This window comes from Mobula hypostoma, chromosome 1 (assembly GCF_963921235.1).
Source record: "Mobula hypostoma chromosome 1, sMobHyp1.1, whole genome shotgun sequence".
Classification (NCBI taxonomy): domain Eukaryota; kingdom Metazoa; phylum Chordata; class Chondrichthyes; order Myliobatiformes; family Myliobatidae; genus Mobula; species Mobula hypostoma.
In genome coordinates, this window is record NC_086097.1 from 247,924,376 (window position 1) to 247,938,881 (window position 14,506).

The 14,506-nt window shown below is 42.5% G+C and overlaps 1 protein-coding gene across 3 annotated transcripts in view; it reads left to right on the forward strand.

Annotated features, from left to right (window-relative positions):
- Window positions 1-14,506, forward strand: part of vps41 (VPS41 subunit of HOPS complex) — a 237,190-nt gene that overhangs the window by 23,815 nt on the left and 198,869 nt on the right. The gene's annotated exons all lie outside the window — the stretch shown is intronic.

Here is a 14,506-nt window from a genome sequence, read left to right on the forward strand (position 1 = left end):
TTCTACTGTATAAATTTTAACTGTAATGCTTGCAAGGAAATTAATCTCAGGGTACGTACTTCAATAATAAATTTACTTTGAATGCTGACGGTCAATCTAACCCCTTCCTCCTACATCATCCTCTATTGTTCTTTTGTCCATATCCCTACCCAAGGGTCTCTTAATGTCCCAATCTATCTGCCTGTACCTCAACTCCAAGATGATGCTGGTGAACAAGGGCGGATGGTAGCTTAGTGGTTGGCACAAAGCTTTACAGTACAGGCGACCCAGGTTCAATTCCTGCCGCTGCCTGTAACGAGTTTATAAATTCTCCCCGTAAATTCCTCCGGGTGCTCTGGTTTCGTCCCACAGTCCTGTTTGGTAGGTTAATTGCTGATTGTAAATTGTCCTGTTATTAGTCTAGGGTTAAAGTGGGGTACTGCTGAGTGGTGCGGCTGGAAGGGCCAGAAGGGCCTATTTCACACTGTATCTCAATAAATAAACAAGGGCAATGTGGTGTGGGCTATTTACTAAACTTCGAAATATACTTCTGAGGGCTTAACTCTCAAGAATGCAGGTATGGTACCTTTAAGTGGATGAAGGTATATTGCCATGGCCGTTAGAGAGGAAGGGAAAACTCTAAGCCAGTCTAGAATGCCGGGGTATGAAACTTCTTCTACCCAGTACCTTGTTAGCAAATGTATAGTCCCAGCTACAAAAGCCTAAGGAACCTCTGAACACAATACTCCCAAGTGAAATTAAAGAGATGAGTTGAGATGAGGTTTGAGGATTAAGGGAATTTGTGTGGAAATTGGAGGATTGAAGATGTGTGGACTCTCGGAGAGGTTCATGAGGGCATGATTAGAAAGGACCTGGGTTTGATGTGATGGTCAGAGAGGGAGTTACCAATGTCAAAAGAGAGAATGATGTGGTGGTGAAGACTGGAGAGAACACAAGGCTGATGCTTCACAGGTCTTGAGGAAGTGAGAGATGATTAATAAGGGCGATACAACTTAGAGGGATGGTGGGGGTTGACCGGTATTAATGTAAAAGTATGCCCCTTGCTGAAGTGATAAGATAAAAATAAAGACGAACTTTGTTTGTGAGGTGTACATTGAAACACACAGTGAAATGCGTTGTTTGTGTCAAATCAAATCAAATCATCGAGGATTGCACTGAGCAACCCACATCTATTACCATGTGTCTGGCGGCAGCATTGCCCACCATTCAGTAACCTTAATCCGTGCGTCTTTGGACAGTGGGGGTTGGGGGGAGCAGAGCACCCGGAGGAAACCCAAGCCACGATGGGAAGAACGTACACACTCTTCACAGACAACCGCAGGAGTTGAACCACCATCGTACAGCTGGCTCAGTAATAGTGTTGCGCTAATCATTACGTTACAGTGCCGCTTTGTATAGAACAGAAAAAATGGTGGAAACACTTAGCGGATCGGGCAGTGCTGGTGGTAAGTGTTCTGCATCGCAGCTCCAAAAACATTAAACTAATTCAAAGGAGGACATGGGAGGCCGAATTGTGAGTCTCACTTCGAGTTTACTTTAAGTGAGGCTTGCACTTGTCACGTGACAGTGTGATGACGTGCGCAGTTTCACATATTTATACATATAACCTGTAATTAATTATTTAAACAAAAAAGAATGCTTAATCAGCAACATACTTACAAGATTACTCAAATATTACTGAAATATTAAATACATAACAAAAAGTGAAAGATGGACTGATGTTCAGTTGAAACCAGGATGGAGGGGAGGGGGAGTGAGTGAACCTGTGGTATTCAGTGCCACAGGCAGCTGGGGAGGCCAGGTCACTGGGAACACTGAAAGCAGAGGTTAATAGGTTCCTGATTAGTCAGGGCGTAAAAAGATTATGGGAAGAAGGCAAGAGAATGGGGTTGGGAGGGAAATGGTGGAGCAGACTTGATGGGCCGAAAATCCTACTTCAGCTCCTATGTCTTATGAGTGGGAAAATAAATCAGCCAGGATGGATGGAGGAGACTCGATGGGCTGAAAGGTCAAATTCAGCTCCTATGTTCTATGGTCTAGATGGGAAACTCTTGAATCTTGGCTCCACTCAAGAATTAAGGTCAACTTGATTGTATACCAAGCGTCTGTCTTAACAAAAGCAATACAAGTGTGATTGTATGAGAATAAATCGACAGATTTTATTATAGTCTTGTCACTGAGATTAATAGCGGCCATTGTTCTGGAGAAATGTCTGGAGAGGTGACTTCGTTTATTTTGGTTACCAAATAAAAAGTCTCTTTCAGTCTACCACAGAAGATACAGTAACTTAATGATGGAATCAGCCTTCTGAGATCTTCATTCAAGCACTGTAATCTAAATATAAACACAAGATATTCTGCAGATGTTGCATATCCAGAGTAAGTGCTCAAAATGCTGGAGGAACTCAACAGCATCTACAGAGAGGAATAAAGAACTAAAGTTTTGGACAAAGACCTTTGGATGTATGTTACTCTAATCTAAATTTTGTTTTTTTTTTACTAATACACATCAGACCAATATAATTTAGTGCAAAGAATGAACCATTAGAAGAACTCAGCAGGTCAAAGAGGCAAAGGGATGGTGGAGGTTTCAGGTGAAGACTCTGCCTTAGGGCGGAGTGTGGAAAGGTGGGGGTAAAGGTGTGTCAGAGTCAGGTGAAAGTGAAGACAGACCATGGGGAGATGGAGGGTGATGGACAGATGGAACTGAGAGAAGTGGGGGGGGGGGGGCGAGCGAGAGTACAGATGGAGGGGAGTGAATGCAGCCCAATCCATCAGTAGGAAAATCCCTCCAAGGAGCATGTACAAGGAGCACTTGCACAAGAAAGTAGCATCTATCAACAAGGACCGCCAGCATCTCGGCCATGCTGTCTTCTTGTTGCTGCCGTTGGGCAGGAAGTACACAACCTCAGGTCCACCCCCACCAGTTTCAGGAGCAGTTATTACCTTTCAGCTGTCAAGCTCCTGAACTAGTGTGGGTAACTTCACTCACCTCAACAATGAACTGATTCTGCAATCTACAAACTCACTTTCAAGAACTCTACAACTCATGTTTTCAATATTATTTATTAGTATGTTCTCAATATTATTTATTAGTATGTTCTCAATATTATTTTACTTTTAAATTGCACTATTTGACTTATTTTGCACATTAGTCTGTCCTTGTGTGTAGTTTTTCACTGATTCTCTGGTGTTTCTTTATATCTACTGTGAATGCCTGCAAGAAAATGAATCTCAGGGTGACATATGCATATTGTAGTCTAGCCAAGTTGAACACAAGGTGCAGTTCCTCCATTTTGTTTTGGGCTTCTCAGCATTAGTGGAGAAGGCCGAGGCAGACAGGTTGCTATGGGAATGGGAAGGGGGTAACTGCAGTGATCCTCAATGGAAGTTCAAAATGGCTGCTGCAGGCAGAATGGATTTGCTCTGCGAAAGAGAATCAGAATCAGGCTTTGTATCAAGGTTCAGGGTTCTTCTGTACAGTAAAACAAAATGATTGTTCCTCTGGTTCTGATGCTGCATAAAAAAACATAATATGCATAAAGAAGACAATTAATAAACAAAAATGCATAAAATATAAACAGAAAAACAATCCTATTAAAGGCAATGTACAAGTAACTGTGTGGCTGCATTTACATACATAGACTGATTATATGTACATAAAGTGATGTGTATGTAGTGTTAATGTTGTCCAGCCTGACGGCTTGGAAGAAGTAACTGTTTTTGAGTTTGCTGGTCCTGTCACCGAGGCTGATTAGCCTCTTCCCTGGTGGGACGGGACAAACAGTTCATGAGCAGGGTGGATGTGATCCTTCAAGATGTTGTGAGAAGAGGACATGTGCTACATGATGGGGGTCCTTAATAATGGATGCTGCCATTTTGAGGCATCGCCTTTTGAAGATGTCCTCAATGGAGGGGTGGCGGGCGCCCATGGAGCTGGCTGAGTTTACAATGCTTTCTGATCCTGTGCACTGGCGTCTCCATACCAGTGGTGCATTGATTCAGAATGCTCTTCATCTTACGTTTGTAGACATACGAAGGGTCATTGTTAAGTCCGTAGCCTAAGGTAGATGGAGTCAATTTTAGAAAACCTAGCACATTTATTTTTCAGCATAGTCCCCTCCTACATGTACACACTTAGTCCAGCGGTCGTGGAGCATACGGATCCCTTCTTTGTAGAAGTGGTCCACAGCAGGGGTGATTGATAAGTTTGTGGCCTAAGGTAGAAGGAGATGAGTTATACAGCTCTCGTTACATGCATGTGCAGTTCAACTCTTTGTGATTATGCAGAAAGTTTGAAGTTAATAACTCATCTCTACCTTAGGCCACAAATTTATCAATCACCCCTGCTGTGGACCACTTTCTGGAGGTCCAGGGCGCCAACTTCTACAAAGAAGGGATCTGTACCTCCACGACCATTGGACTAAGTGTGTAAATGTAGGAAAAATAAATGTGCTAGGTTTTCTAAAATCAACTCCTTCTACTTTAGGCCACGAACTTATCAATCACCCCTCATATGTCTACCCTAGAAAGAGATGCTTCCTCCCCCTCTCCTCAAGGCCCCACCACGTTGCATGGAATCATAATGCCCCAAATATCAATCAGACAGGTAACACGTCATTCAGCCACAATGCCAGTGACAGGTTTGACACTCGAGAGCCCGTGAGCAGAGTCTCATTAACTGCCAAAGCTCCTCGGGATGGAGTATGCAGCCTGGAGTCAGAATCAGAATTGCATTCAGAATTAGAATCGGGTTCATTATCACTGATATCTGCCGTGAAAATTTGTTCTGTGGCAGTAGTGTAATGTAAAACATTTTAAAAAACCCTAAGAAAGTTACATTCGCCATCATCATTATGTGCCATGTTGTATGACGTGGGAGATCATGCTCTTTCCATGATAGTTCTTGGCAAATTTTTCTACAGAAGTGCTTTGCCATTGCCAGTGTCTTCACAAGATGGGTTATAAATACTCTGAAGATTGTCTGCCTGGTGTCAGTGGTTACATAACCAGGGCTTGTGATATACACCAACTGCTCCCATGGCTTCATGTGTCTCTGATTGGGAGACTAAGCAGGTGCTGCATCTTGCTAAAGGGTGAACTGCAGGCCAGCGGAGGGAAGGAGAGCCTTACACCATCTTTGGTAGAGACGTATCTCCACACTGTCACCCACTGAGTTACAAAGAAAAATTTTTAAAAAATTAATAAGTAGTGCAAAAAAGAGTAAAATACACTCAGTTTCCATTTTATTAGGTAAACCGTTAATGCAAATACCTAATTAGCCAGTCATGTGGCAGCAGCTCAATGCGTAAAAGCATGCAAGCGTGGTCAAGAGGTTCAGTTCTTGATGTGCGGAATTCCTCCAGCATTTTGTGTGTGTTGCAAGAAGTTCAGTTGTGTTCAAGTAAAACATCGGAATAGAGAAAAAAATGGGATCAAAGTGATTTTGCCCATGGAAAGATTGTAGGTGCCAAACAGGGTGGTCTGAGTATCTCAGAAACTGTTAATCTCCTGGGATTTTCACACACAACAACCAGTAAAAGTTAGAGAATGGTGCAAAAATGACCAAAACATCCAGTGAGCAGCAGTTCTGTGGGAGAAAACATTTATGAGAGAGATCAGAGGAAAATGGCCAGACTAGTTCATGCTAACAGGAAGGCAACAGTAACTCAAATTGAATTGACTTTATTTTTTATATCTTTCACCTACATGAGTAAAAATCTTTACATTAAGTCTCCTTCTGAATGTGCAATTTAGAGTAATTTGTAATAAATTGTATGTACAACAGGACAGCCAGTATAGCATAGAAATACAGTTGTATCAGTGTGAATTAATTAGTCTGGTGTCCTGATGGAAGAAGTTGTCCCGTGGGTCTGCCTTTAATGCTGTGGTACTGTTTCCCGGATGGTAGCAGCTGGAACGGTTTGTGGTTGGGGTGACTCGGGTCCCCAATGATCCTTCGGGCCCTTTTTATGCACCTGTCTTTGTAAATGTCTTGAATAATGGGAAGTTCACATCTACATATGTGCTGGGCAGTCCGCACCACTCTCTGCAGAGAGTAACAACCATGCATTACAACAGTGGTGTGCAGAAGAGCATCTCTGAACTGGGAGGGACAGGGAGGGAGGCAAAAGAGGTGGGGGCATGGCACTCCTGATCAGAGATCGTGTCACGGCTGCAGAAAAGGAGGAAGACATGGGTAGATTGTCTACTGAATCTCTGTGGGTGGAAGTTAGGAACAGTCATAGTCATACTTTATTGATCCTGGGGGAAATTGGTTTTCGTTACAGTTGCACCATAAATAATTAAATTGTAATAAAACCATAAATAGTTAAATAGTAATAAGTAAATTATGCCAGGAAATAAGTCCAGGACCAGCCTATTGGCTCAGGGTGTCTGACCCTCCAAGAGAGGAGTTGTAAAGTTTGATGGCCACAGGCAGGAATGACTTCCTATGACGCTCTGTGCTGCATCTGGGTGAAATGAGTCTCTGGCTGAATGTACTCCTGTGCCCAACCAGTACCTTATGTAGTGGATAGGAGACATTGACCAACATGGCATGCAACTTGGACAGCATCCTCTTTTCAGACACCACCATCAGAGAGTCCAGTTCCATCCCCACAACATCACTGGCCTTACGGATGAAGGAAGGGGTCAGTAACTCCACTGGGTGTTTTTTTGTAGATGACCCAATAGTAACAGGGACATCTGTATTTACTAAGGAAACTGGCATGAAGTCTATGGAATTAGGGGAAACAAGCAGTGAGATCATGGAAACTGTACAGATCGAAAAGGAGGAGGTCCTTGCTGTCTTGAGGAAAATTAAAGTGGATAAATCCCCGGGACCTGACAGGGTGTTCCCTCAGACCTTGAAGGAGACTAGTGTTGAAATTGCAGGGGCCCTGGCTGAAATATTTAAAATGTCGCTGTCTACAGGTGAGGTGCCGGAGGATTGGAAAGTTGCTCATGTTGTTCCGTTGTTTAAAAAAGGATCGAAAAGTAATCCGGGAAATTATAGGCCGGTAAGTTTAACGTCGGTAGTAGGTAAGATATTGGAGGGAGTACTAAGAGACAGAATCTACAAGCATTTGGATAGACAGGGACTTATTAGGGAGAGTCAACATGGCTTTGTGCGTGGTAGGTCATGTTTGACCAATCTATTGGAGTTTTTCGAGGAGGTTACCAGGAAAGTGGATGAAGGGAAGACAGTGGATATTGTCTACATAGACTTCAGTAAGGCCTTTGACAAGGTCCCGCATGGGAGGTTAGTTAGGAAAATTCAGTCGCTAGCTATACATGGAGAGGTGGTAAATTGGATCAGACATTGGCTCAATGGAAGAAGCCAAAGAGTGGTAATAGAGAATTGCTTCTCCGAGTGGAGGCCTGTGACTAGTGGTGTGCCACAGGGATCAGTGCTGGGTCCATTGTTATTTGTCATCTATATCAATGATCTGGATGATAATGTGGTAAATTGGATCAGCAAATTTGCTGATGATACAAAGATTGGAGGTGTAGTAGACAGTGAGGAAGGTTTTCCAAGCCTGCAGAGGGACTTGGACCAGCTGGAAAAATGGGCTGAAAAATGGTGGATGGAGTTTAATGCAGACAAGTGTGAGGTATTGCACGTTGGAAGGACAAACAAGGTAGAACATACAGGGTTAATGGTAAGGCACTGAGGAGTGCAGTGGAACAGAGGGATCTGGGAATACAGATACAAAATTCCCTAAAAGCGGCGTCACAGGTAGATAGGGTCGTAAAGAGAGCTTTTGGCACATTGGCCTTTATTAATCAAAGTACTGAGTATAAGAGCTGGAATGTTATGATGAGGTTGTATAAGGCATTGGTGAGGCCGAATCTGGAGTATTGTGTTCAGTTTTGGTCACCAAATTACAGGAAGGATATAAATAAGGTTGAAAGGGTACAGAGAAGGTTTACAAGGTTGTTGCCGGGACTTGAGAAACTCAGTTACAGAGAAAGGTTGAATAGGTTAGGACTTTATTCCCTGGAGCATAGAAGAATGAGGGGAGATTTGATAGAGGTATATAAAATTATGACGGGTATAGATAGAGTGAATGCAAACAGGCTTTTTCCACTGAGGCAAGGGGAGAAAAAAACCAGAGGACATGGGTTAAGGGTGAGGGGGAAAAAGTTTTAAGGGGGGGCTTCTTCACACAGAGAGTGGTGGGAGTATCGAATGAGCTGCCAGACGAGGTGGTAAATGCGGGTTCTTTTTTAACATTTAAGAATAAATTGGACAGATACATAGATGGGAGGTGTATGGAGGGATATGGTCCGTGTGCAGGTCAGTGGGACTGGGCAGAAAATGGTTCGGCACAGCCAAGAAGGGCCAAAAGGCCTGTTTCTGTGCTGTAGTTTCTATGGTTCCATCAGGGAGGAGTAAGGGAGACGGATTCCGGAAAGGTGTGATAATAACAGGGTTGTTGTGGGAGATTTTAATTTCCCGAATATTGATTGGCATCCTGCTACAGCTAGGGGTTTAGATGGGGTGGAGTTTGTTAGGTGTGTTCAGGAAGGTTTCCTGACACAATGTGTAGATAAGCCTACAAGAGGAGAGGCTGTACTTGAACTGGTGTCAGGTCTGTCAGTGGGAGAGCATTTTGGAGATAGTGATCACAATTCTATCTCCTTTACCATAGCATTGAAGAGGGATAGGAACAGACAAGTTAGGAAAGCGTTTAATTGGAGTAAGGGGAAATATGAAGCTATCAGGCAGGAACTTGGAAGCATAAATTGGGAACAGATGTTCTCAGGGAAATATATGGCAGAAATGTGGCAAATGTTCAGGGGATATTAGCGTGGCGTTCTGCAAAGGTACGTTCCAATGAGATGGAAAGGATGGTAGGGTAGAAAACCATGGTGTACAAAGGCTGTTGTAAATCTAGTCAAGAAGAAATGAAAAGCTTACGAAAGGTTCAAAAAATGAGGTAATGATAGAGATCTAGAAGATCGTAAGGCTAGCAGGAAGGAGCTTAAGAATGAAATTAGGAGAGCTAGAAGGGGCCATGAAAAGGCCTTGGCAAGCAGGATTAAGGAAAACCCCAAGGCATTCTATAAGTATGTAAAAAGCAAGAGGATAAGACGTGAGAGAATAGGACCAATCAAGTGTGACAGTGGAAAAGTGTGTATGGAACCGGAGGAGATAGCAGAGGTACTTAATGAATACTTTGCTTCAGTATTCACTACGGAAAAGGATCTTGGTGATTGTAGTGATGACTTACAGTGGACTGAAAAGCTTGAGCATATAGACGTTAAGACATTTGGAGTACTATGCTCAGTTCTGGTTGCCTCACTACAGGAGGGATGTGGAAACTATAGAAAGGATGCTGAGGAGATTTACAAGGATGTTGCCTGGATTGGGGAACATACCTGTTTAGAACTGTTTTGCTTAATGTGGTTTCAAGCATTCAGGCTTGGAGATGCCAGGAATGCAAATTGAAACTATTTCACTACTTCAACAAGTTAGGCACTACAAAAACTGAAAAGACAGGGTGTTGGGGTCCCGGCCGAGAACGGATTTCGCTCGCTCTCTGCAATGGTCACTCCTCTCTTCATGGCACTGAGTGCTGAAGACTATCCGGCTGCTGTGCTCCGTGCCCACTAATACGATGACTTTGGACCAGCTCTGAGGACTCAATTAGGGTCAGAATGTTGTCATTTACTTCAATTATTTACATCATTTATGTTTCCTCCCCCTTTCTCTTATGGATCGGGTGCTGGTCTTTTATTTTTATTTCAGCATTATGGGCCAAAGGGCCTGTTTGGTGCTAACACGAGGAATTCTGCAGATGCTGGAAATTCAAGCAACACACATCAAAGTTGCTGGTGAACTGTGCTGTAGGTTTTGTATGTTTCCATGGCACTCACACGGAGAACCCTAAAGTGGAAAGGCTACAGCAGCAGAAAGCCACAAAGACCCACTCAGTGGCTACTTTATTAGATTCAGGAGGTACTAGGCCACTGAGTGTAGTGAGGTTGTGGTCATGGGTTATTGGACTAGTCAGAAATCTGATGACGGAGGAGACCAGGACTACTAGCAGTTTTTTTGTCTAGATTACAGTTAATTGAATTCAGCAATACTTCATCTTATGTAATGGAACATTATTAAATAATTGTGACATAGAAACTAGAGGCAACATGGTGCTATTTTTGAAGTTTAGTAATCGGTGTTCTCTCTAAGGTGTTATTGTGCACACATCTTTTGCTACTAGTGCACAAGGGAATTTAAACTGTGCACAAAAAATTGTCATGTTAAGTACAGATCTTGCACAATCACGTTTCCCTTTCCGGTTTCTGATGCGGATGTGGAGTCTGCAGATTTTACAACTGGCTCATTTATATTTTTTTAATTGAAGAAATTGTCCAGTGCGTGCATTTTTTGAGACCATAAGAGATATTGTTGTCACTGGGCAAAAAAAATTGCACAGCACAAGGTTTTTGGGCACACTGGTCATGACAAATTCGAGGGAACATTGCTAGCAATATATTGTTTTCTTCTCATGGAAGGCCAGAATGTCTTGGTTTTGCTACAAGTTCCCTGCAGAACACCACTGGTCAGGCAGAATATGTTTTGTTCTGCCCTTCAGGCAATTGTTTTATGATTTTTTTCTCTCTGTGATTAAACACATTCAGTTTTTATTTTGAAATGAGCAATTTCAGATCTGTATTAGGTCACTTCCTGTGTAGTCAGGAAGTAGTAATTAGGAAAGCCCTTTGGCTGGCAGAAGGTCCAGAGGCTTATGTCAGGAGCTGAAGAAGTTTCTATCTAAAGCCATCCTTTTGCTTCCTCAGCAGAAGCATTGCTCTTTCACTCCTTATTCATTATGCCAAGCCACTGAGTCTGCAGTAAACTGAAGGAGCTAGGTGTTTGGCTGACTGTCTAGTTTATGTTACAACACCTCATTCAGGGTAGTACATGCTGCATCTTTGTCTTTGGGCAAGCCAATTCAGAACCTACGCTAGCAACTTTTTCTGGATCCCATGACTTTCTGAATGAACGTACCACGAGGAAACTTGTTAAATGGTTTACTGAAATCCATATACACCCCGTCCACCACTCGACCTTCAATTTGATTTGTCACATCCTTCAAGAATTCAATGAGGCTCATGAGAATTGTGTGAGAATTGAAAATAGCTTTCAATGAGATGAAAGCCCACTGTTTGCATTGTGTTTGGTCGCCTGGGAAAAGCTGATTGCATATCATTTTAGGGCCAGAGGGCATAGTTTCAGAATAGAACGACGTCCCTTTAAAACAGAGATGAGAAGGAATTTCTTTAGCCAGAGGCTGGCACGTTTGTGGAATTCATTGCCATAGACAGGTACAGAGGCCACATCATTGGGTATATTTAAAACAGAGGTTGATGGGTTTTTGATTAGTAAGGATGTCAAAGGTTATGGGGAGAAGGCAGGAAAATGGGGTTGAGAGGGATAATAGATCAGCTATAAGGAATGGCAGAGCAGACTGAATCAACAGAATGGCCTCATTCGTCTTCTATATTTCGTGGTCTACATTGCTATGATACGATGGATTCTTGATCTCATAGTCTTCCTCATTATAATCTTGCAGTTTCTTCCCCCCCACCATCAGATTTCTGAATGGTCCACAAACACGACCTTGAGCATTTGCTGCCTTTCTGCACAATTTATTTATTTTTTTACATACTTTTACTGCAATTTGTATAATATTTTATGTATTGCATAAACTATACTGCTGATGCAAAACACATTTGTCAGTGATAGTAAACCTGATTCTGAATAGTGGGACCTTTAGAATGCAAATGCATATATCGATGCCAGGGGTTCCCATCCTAGGCTCCGTGGACCCCTTGGATCATGGCAGGGGTCCATGGCGTAGAGAGTGTTGGGAATCCCTGATCTATAGATATCTGGGAGCAAGGATACCTCTGTAAAGATAACCATGAAACTACCGGATTGTTGTGAAAATAACAACTGTCTGATTCTCTTGGATTTTTGAGGGAAGGAAGTCCCAGCAATGGTGTTTGAATATTCATTTTGTCAAGTTACAGTGTGCTTCTGTTGTAAGCTTGTCATTCAAAGTTCAAAGTAAATTTATTACCAGAGTACATTTATGTCACCAAGTACTCAACAAAACTATAACAAATAACCATAACAGACTTAATGAAAGATCGCCCAACTGGGTGTTCAACTAGAGTGCAGAAGACAATAAACTGTGCAAATACAAAAAGTAATACTTTATACTTTATTGTCGCCAAACAAAACAAAAAGTAATACTTTATTGTTGCCAAACAAAACAAAAAGTAATACTTTATTGTCGCCAAACAATTGATACTAGAATGTACAATCATCACAGCGATATTTGATTCTGTGCTTCCCACTCCCTGGATTACAAATCGATAGTAAATATTGAAAATTTAAATTATAATTCATAAATAGAAAATAGAAAAATGGAAAGTAAGGTAGTGCAAAAAAACCGAGAGGCAGGTCTGGATATTTGGAGGGTACGGCCCAGATCCAGGTCAGGATCTGTTCAGCGGCCTTATCACAGTTGGAAAGAAGCTGTTCCCAAATCTGGCCGTACGAGTCTTCAAGCTCCTGAGCCTTCTCCCGGAGGGAAGAGGGACGAAAAGTGTGTTGGCTGGGTGGGTCGTGTCCCTGATTATCTTGGCAGCACTGCTCCGACAGCGTGCGGTGTAAAGTGAGTCCAAGGACGGAAGATTAGTTTGTGTGATGTTCTGCGCTGTGTTCACAATCTTCTGCAGCTTCTTCCGGTCTTGGTCAGGACAACTTCCATACCAGGTTGTGATGTACCCTAGAAGAATGCTTTCTACGGTACACCTATAAATATTAGTGAGTGTTTTATTGGACAGGCCAAATTTCTTTAGTTTTCTCAGGAAGTAAAGGCGCTGGTGGGCCTTCTTGGCAGTGGACTCTGCTTGGTTGGACCAAGTGAGGTCATTTGTGATATTGACCCCGAGGAACTTAAAGCTTTTGACCTGTTCCACTTGCGCACCACCGATGTAAATTGGGTTGTGCGGTCTGCTACTCCTTCTGAAGTCAAGAACCAATTCCTTCATCTTGCTGACGTTGAGGGATAGGTTATTGTCTTCGCACCATGCCGCCAGGTTCTTAATTTCCTCTCTGTACTCAAACTCATCATTACCTGAAATACGGCCTACAATTGTTGTGTCATCAGCAAACTTGTATATTGAGTATAATAATAAATAAATAAACAAACAATAAAAACTGAGACCATGAGGTGAAGCCTTGAAAGTGAGTCCATAGGTTGTGGGAACATTTGAATGATGGGGCAAGTGAGGTTGAGTGAACCATTGGTTCAAGTGCCTGATGGGTGAGGAGGTAATAACTGTTACTTAACCCTGTGGTGTGAGTCTTGAGGCTCTTTTACTTTCTTCCGGATGGCAGCAGTGAGAAGTGAGCTTGTCCTGGGTGGTGGAATCACTTATTGTGGAGCAGATTCGATGGGCTGAATTGCCTCTTTCTGCTCCTGTCTGCTAAAGGATATGGCCGGCTGTCGTATTCTGTTTATATCCGTCAATTCCTTCTACAACTTTGGCAGAGGTGATAACATTTAAATGATCTGAGTCAGACGTCTGCTCTAAGCAGGGACTAAAACTCCTAATATCAGCCTTATTATTACCTTAGCCAGAGAGAGACAAAAAGTACAACTCAACTCACCTGTCCTGATTGGGTGTCCGACCTTCATTGGCAGCCCCCACCCCATCACCTCCATGGCTAAATGCTTCCTATTCTTATGTGGCCTCATTTGTCCTTGTGATGGACGTACAAACAAATTGTTTTCTTTTGAAAAGGGAGTGTAGAAGTTCATTTCTTTCCAGCAAACAAAATAATGTTTGCATGGTTCAATTGCTGGCATCTCAAGAATAATGCTGTGGATATTGATCAATGTAATACAAATGTTACAATCAATACCTTAAATAGCCGAATGCGATGAACTGGCGTGTAATGTAAATTATTCCATGTGTACTTTGTGAAAATTTAAGACTGCAAATGGGCAAAGTTGACATTAATTTGTAGGTGATTTGAGAAAAGTATAGGGAGAAATCAGATGTAGGTTTTGTTACACAGACTGCATGCCACCGACCCCAGATTATTAATAAAGGTTGCAACAATTGAAGACCAAGTACAACTTTACTCACAGGGTGGTGAGAGCATGGAACGAGCTGTCAGTAGAAGCAGTAGATGTGGGTTAGATTGCAACATTTGAGAGAAGTTTCAATAAGGTGGAGGGGTCGGCAACTTTAAATTCCTCTGTGTTGTTATTCCTGGGCCCAGCACGTACAATAAGTACAATTACAAAAAGGCAGCACCTTTACTTCCTTAGAACTTTGTGTTGATCCGGTATGATGTCCAAAGCTTTGACAAAGTTCTGTAGATGTGTAGTGGAGAGTATATTGACTGGCTGCATCACAGCGTGATGTGGAAACACCAATGTCCTTGAATGGAAGATCCTACAAGAAGTAGTAGA